Source organism: Mus musculus, chromosome 15 (genome assembly GCF_000001635.26).
Source record: "Mus musculus strain C57BL/6J chromosome 15, GRCm38.p6 C57BL/6J".
NCBI lineage: Eukaryota > Metazoa > Chordata > Mammalia > Rodentia > Muridae > Mus > Mus musculus.
Genome location: NC_000081.6, coordinates 51,455,469 through 51,462,424, shown reverse-complemented (window position 1 = coordinate 51,462,424; position 6,956 = coordinate 51,455,469).

Genomic DNA, 6,956 nt, shown 5'->3' with positions numbered 1-6,956 from the left:
TTTTCATCCTGCATGTGCGATTGCAAAAGCATCCTGCTCAAGAAGTACCCTCAAGAAGCCTGCTGCTTTAAATTGCTGAAAGGGTTACAGGTGTACCACCAGAAAACATGCCAAATTAGAGTATTGATTATTTCAGACTAAAATCAACTGAAGAACTGTAACCTCAGAACAACAACTTGCTCTGTGATTTCCTCTATGTTATGGGCCACAGTGAGGTTTTCCCAGGAGGATATCATTCCCGAGGCTAGGAATTCGCATCCACCCTGAGATCTTGGTAACTGGGACCACATTATGCCCCAGTAAACAGACTCTAGGACAGAACCTGAAGGATCTTTCAGTTTTCCAGACCTGTTAGTAACAGCTAGAATTTTATTACTTGTGACTAGTTATTCATTTATCCTGCCATTCTCTCACAAATTTAAGTGCCTTGTGGTGCATGGATATCTTGATTGATGCTTTCACATGGCTATTGTTCTGTATTCAAAAAGTACAACATGATTATGCTTTGGTTTTTTTTTTCCCTGTGGCCCGAAGTCAGACATGGAGATTCTCAAGTCTATGCAAAAGCAAGAATACTTTTATGCTTTTCTCCTAGCAATCAGCTAAAGAGGCTTTGTAAGAACCAAGGGATATACAGGAATCTCTGCTCCTCCCTAATAGTGGGTGTAAAGTTCACAGGAATATGAAACTTCACTCTTTTAGAATTTTAATTATAATAGCAACAGCAGCAGCAGCAGCAGCAGCAGCAGCAGCAGCAGCAGCAACAACAACAAAATGTGCCAGGCTGGAGTGATTTTGAGTTCATTCTCTTTTAACTGATCTTTCAATTTATTTATTTATTATCATTATAATTTTACTTTTAGCATAATGAAAAGAAATACCGACAAAACACAACTTGTACAAGACTAACCAACCCAGCAACCTGATCCCCAGAGGCCTTCCTTCTAGCCAAGATGCTGAAAGCCACATCTCCAGAATGTAAGACAGAGAGCAGCGCTGAAGGGACAGCGCGTCAGAACAAGCTCTTGACCCTTGGGAACAATGCATTTTTCTTGGTAACAATGTGGAAACTCTTTACTTGAGACTTGCACAAGATTGAAAGGCCTGCAGGTAACTCTAATTCATTATTTCTTTATCTCCTTATCCTGCCTTTTTCTGAACACTGACAGCTTGGAAAATCGAAGACAACAGTGTACTTATCTATTTTCTAAGCCAATCATGGTATGTGTCTGAGGTCAGGGGAAGCACTGGGTCTCCATTAATCCCAGTAATGAGCAGAAAAGAAAGAAGCAAAACCATAGAGATTCTTTCTCACACAGCAGCTTACGATAAATGTTTCTCAGAGTTAGGGGTCCAAGTCACCGGTAGTCCAATTACAGCCATTTCATGAAGGAGGAATAATAAAGTAGGAGAGAACACTATCTTTATTAAAACTAAGAGCACCTTATTTAGTAACTTTTCTCTGGCTGAAGTATGTTTTTATAACATTTCCACTAGTCTGCCAGGTAGTTAATCTACATCCTTTTGTCAAGTCACAAAAGAAACTGGAAACATCAGCTATCTCTAGACTTAGAATAATTGTAGAACGCCATTATCCTGATGATAAAAAGTTCAGCCTAACAAACATTTCCAAGACATTTGAAAAGAAAAACATGATAGCAACTTCTCAAAAGGGTTTATTTAATTAATAGAAAATTTATCAATGATTAGAAAGAGACTGTTCTGAAATATTTTTGACCTTGAGACAAGGGAGAAAAGTCCAATGGAAACTCTGGCACCATTGATTGATTGTGCCAGTGAGCTGTGACAATGCGGAGAACTATGTGAAAGAACTTCTCTGTGTTCATCTGGGAAGTTATCATTGTCTATAAAAATAATAAGGGGGGTTCATTCTGTATACTAACCCAGTGTAGACAAGAGAATTTTTCTCTGCCTCTCCCAAGGGTGATACAGGAGCTTGGCATGGAAGAGAAAGCGCCTTTGACTGACTCCGAACCCACTCCACTAGGATACTGTTGTTGTAGTTACAGTTTAAACATGACTTTTAACCAATTCTAAAATCATCGGTTTGGCAAGCACAGGGTGGGGAGAGGCAGAAGGTATAGAGCGCTGTATGTTCTGCTGTTTTTGCTTCATGAATTGTGGAGAAGGGGAACATAATTAAGAACTACTGAGATTCAGTTGATGAATTGCCCTATGCTCACAAGTCAACTTTAAATAACTGCAGGAGAAGAGGTTCCATTTTTTTCCTTAATATTTTAGCTCTTGGTCTAGAAGAATCAAACAAAATGTGGATATGACCCATTTCATGAAGCAGAAGTGAAATAGGATTAAAATTACGTTAGCGTTGATAGTAAGGCTGCTTACTCATTGAAGTTTGCATATATGTACTAAAAATTAGTTGTGCTATTAGATTTCTGCCATTCTTAGTCAATCTCATCCATGAAGTTTTTCAAAATATCTGTTTTTTTTTTTTTAAGTTTCAGGTAGTTGTAACAGGAAATATGTAGTTCAATTGGATCTGCCCTCTACCCTACTAAGTTCCAACATGCATGAAATTTGTCTGAACAATATCAGTCTGATATAAGCTTTACCAAAAACATAAAGAGTGCAAGACAATTACAGGAGGTCATCTATCCCTGGTCAGACACAGATCATTGTCAGTTATTCCAATATATCTCCATAAGGGGCTGCAGGTTTACTTCCATTACTATGTGTGATTTAAACAGTTCTAGAATTTCAGCTTCAGATTTTTTGGTAAGGTCAACATATATTTTTTAATTTGGCAAATCCTCATGATTTGAAGATGGATTTTGGTTTTTATTTTAGGGAATAACTTAATAGTTATTGTTATAGAGTTGGGAACCTTTTAAAGCAGTGGTCAAAAACTAAATCTCCACTCCTCTCAAACCATGAAACAGATTTTCAAAACTCAGTGGTTCACGAACAGGCTTTAACAGTAACATCGAGGGAAAAAGCTTACTGCTATTGACGTATTAACAGCTGTTGGTATAAGTCTCAGGTGCGTGCTCTGAACTGGTAACATAGGCTTTGTCATAGGGTTTGTAAAACCAAGTTTCATCTTGGTTGTCAGTTTAACTGGACCTGGACTCTATGAAGAGACAAGTCTCTGGGGATACTTGTGAGGGATTTTCTTGATTTCATTAATTGAAGTACCTACGCTGCTATGTTATGATAAGCATCTGGATAAAAGCAGCTTATTTAGGGGAGGGTGTTTCTTACATCATGGTTCAAAGTAATGTCTGTCATGGTGGAGAACTTGAGGTGGCAGGAGTATGAAGCACCTGGTTTCACTGTGTTCTGGCTGGTTTTGTGTATCAACTTGACACAGCTAGAGCAGTCAGAGAGGAAGGAGTAATTTCCTTTGAGAAAATACCTCTGTGGGGTCCATCTGTAAGGCATTTTCTCAAGGAGTGATCAATGAAGTGGTGTGTGCCACAATTGTGGGTGGTGCCATCTCTGGGCTGGTGGTCCTGGGTTCTAAATACAAGAAAGCAGACTGAGAAAGCCATGGGAAACAAAACAGCAAGCAGCACAAAACCTCCATAGCCTCTGCATCAGCTCCTGCCTCCAGGTTCCAGCCTGGTTTGAGTTCCTGCCCTGACTTTCTCCAATGATGGACTGTGATCTGGAAGTGTAAACCAAATAAACCCGTTCCTCCTCATCTTATGTTTTTGTTATGGTGTTTCATCACAGGAATAGAAACCCTCACTAAAACACATGCTTCCACAAACAAAAATTAGAAAGAAATTATGTATGGACTCTTTCCTCTCCTTCTAGATTGCAGTGTGATATGACCAGCTACATGCTCCTGTGTCCTGACTTCCCTACCATGATGGAGTAACCCTTCACTAAGTGCCCAAACATAACACCTCTTTCCTTAATTTTCTTTTATCAAGTTTTTATCCTTTGTTTGTTTGTTTTTGTTTTTTGGCATCACAGCACTGGAAGAAGTTAGTAAGACAGAATATAAGAACTTATCCGTACAGTAGCTCTGAAAAGATTGCCTGTTTAAGTACAAGCGACTCTAATTCAAAAGTTTATGCCTTTCCTCTTTACAAAATATTGTTGGAGACCTGGAGCTCAGTGGTACAGCACATGCCAACCACACCAGGTTCTTCCCCCAGTACATTGAAAAACATAATGAAACAACCCATTTCAGAGAATTAGGGTTAAAAAATAGACATGATGAAAGAATTTATGAGGTAAAATACAAGTTTGTTCTAATTAATAAGCACTTATATTCCTGGATTATTTTATTTGAAGAACAATTCCATTTACATTTTTGTATTCCCTTTTATAAAAATTGGATATTTTCTTTATTTACATTTGAATTGTTTTCCCCTTTCCAGGTCTCCTATTTGGAAAGTCCATATCCTATCCCCCCTCCCTCTGCCTCTATGAAGGTGCTCAACCACCCACTCACCCACTCCCATCTTTCTGCCCTGTCATTCCCCTAGAATGCGGCATCAACACCTCAGGCCCAAGGGCCCCTTCTCCTACTGATGTCCAGCAAGGGCATCCTCTACCACATAGGTCCCTCCATCTGTACTCTTTGGTTGGTGGTCCTGTCTCTGAAGCTCTGAGGGGTCTGGCCTATTAACACTGTTGCTCCCCCTCATGGGGCTGCAAACCTCCTCAGCTCCTTCAGTCTCTTCTCCAACTCCTCTATCGGGGACCCCAAGCTCAGTCCAATGGTTGGCTGCTAGCATCTGCCTCTGCATTTGTCAGGATCTGGCAGAGGCTCTCTGGAGTCAGCCATATCAGGCTGCTGTAGGCAAGCACTTCCCATCATCCACAATAGCATCCGGGTTTGGTGACTGTATATGGAATAGATCCCAGGTAGGAAATCTCTGGAAGGCCTTTCCTTCAGTCTCTGCTCCACAAACCATCTCCATATTTCATCCTGTGAGTATTTTGTTCCCCCTTCTAAGAAGCACGGAAGCATCCATGCTTCCTTCTTGTTAGGCTTTATATGGTCTATGAGTTGAATCTTGGGTATTCTGAACGTTTGGGCTGATATCCACTTATCAGTGAGTGCATACCATGTTCTTTTGTGATTGTGTTATCTCACTCAGGATGATATTTTTTAGTTCTATCCATTTGCCTAAGAATTTCATGAATTTGTCATTTGTAATAGCTGAGTAGTACTTCATTGTGTAAATGTACCACATTTTCTGTATCCATTCCTCTGTTGAGGGACATCTGGGTTGTTTACAGCTTTTGGCTATTACAAATAAGGCTGCTATGAACATAGTGGAACATGTGTCCTTATTACATGTTGGAGCATCTTCTGGGTATATACCCAGGAGTGGTATAGCTGGGTGCTCAGGTAGTACTATGTCCAATTTTCTGAGGAACCACTAGACTGATTTCTAGAGTGTTTGTACCAGCTTGCAATCCCACCAGCAATGGAGGAGTATTCCTCTTTCTCCACATTCTTGACCGCATCTGTTGTCACCTGAGTTTTTGATCTTAGCCATTCTGACTGGTGTGAGGTGGAATCTCAGGGTGGTTTTGATTTGCCTTTACATGATGACTAAGGATGTTGAGCATTTCTCTTGGGTGCTTCTCAGCCATTCCTGTTTCCTAAGTTGAGAATTCTCTGTTTAGCTATGTTTCCCATATTTTAATAGGGGTATTTGGTTCTGTGGAGTCTAACTTCTTGAGTTGTATATATTGGATATTTGTCCTCTATCGGATGTAGGATTGGTAAAGATCTTTTTCCAGTCTGTTGGTTGCCATTTTGTCCTATTGACATTCTCCTTTGCCTTATAGAAGCTTTGCATTTGTTGATTCTTGATCTTAGAGCATAATCCACTGCTTTTCTGTTCAGGAACTTTCCCCCTGTGCCTATGTGCTAGGGGCTCTTCCCCACTTTCTCTTCTATTAGATTCAGTGTATCTGGTTTTATGTCGAGTTCCTTGACCCATTTGGACTTGAACTTTGTACAGAGAGATAAGAGTGGATCGATTTGCATTCTTCTACACGTTGACTACCAATTAAACCAGCACAATTTGTTGAAAATGCTGTCTTTTTCCCACTAGATGGTTTTAGCTCCTTCGCAAAGATCAAGTGACCATAGGTGTGTGGGTTTATTTCTGGGTCTTCAATTCTGTTCCATTGATCTACCTGCCTGTCACTGTACCAGTACTATGCAGTTTTTAATCACTATAGCTTCTGTAGTACAGCTCTAGGTCAGGGATGGTGATTGCCCCAGAAGTTCTTTTACTGCTGAGAATAGTTTTCACTATCCTGGCTTTTTTGCTATTCCAAATGAATTTGAGAATTTCTCTTTCTAACTCTATGAAGAATTGGTTTGGAATTTTGATGGGGATTGCATTGAATCTGTAGATGATTGCTTTCAGCAAGATGGCCATTTTTACAGTATTAATCCTGCCAATCCATGAGCGTGGAAAATCTTTCCAACTTCCAAGGTCTTTAATTTCTTTCTTCAGAGACTTGAAGTTCTTGTCATATAGCTCTCTCACTTGTTTGGTTAGAGTCACACCATGGAAATTAAGGAAATAACACCCTTCACAATAGTCACATATAATATTATGTGTATGTAATATTATATGTGACTATTGTGTATGTATATTATATGTGTGTATGTATGTAATATTATATGTGACTATTGTGAAGGGTGTTATTTCCTTAATTTCTTTCTCAGCCCATTTATTCTTGAGTAGAGGAAGGCTACTGATTAGTTTGAGTTAATTTTATATCCAGCCACTTTGCTGAAGTTTTTATCAGCTTCATGAGTTCTCTGGTGGAATTTTTGGGATCATTTAAATATACTATCATATCATCTGGAAATAGTGATATTTTGACTTATTCCTTTCCAATTTGTATCCCTTTGACCTCCTTTTGTTGCCCAATTGTTCTAGCTAGAAATTCAGGTACTATATTGAATAGATAGGGAGAGAGTGGGC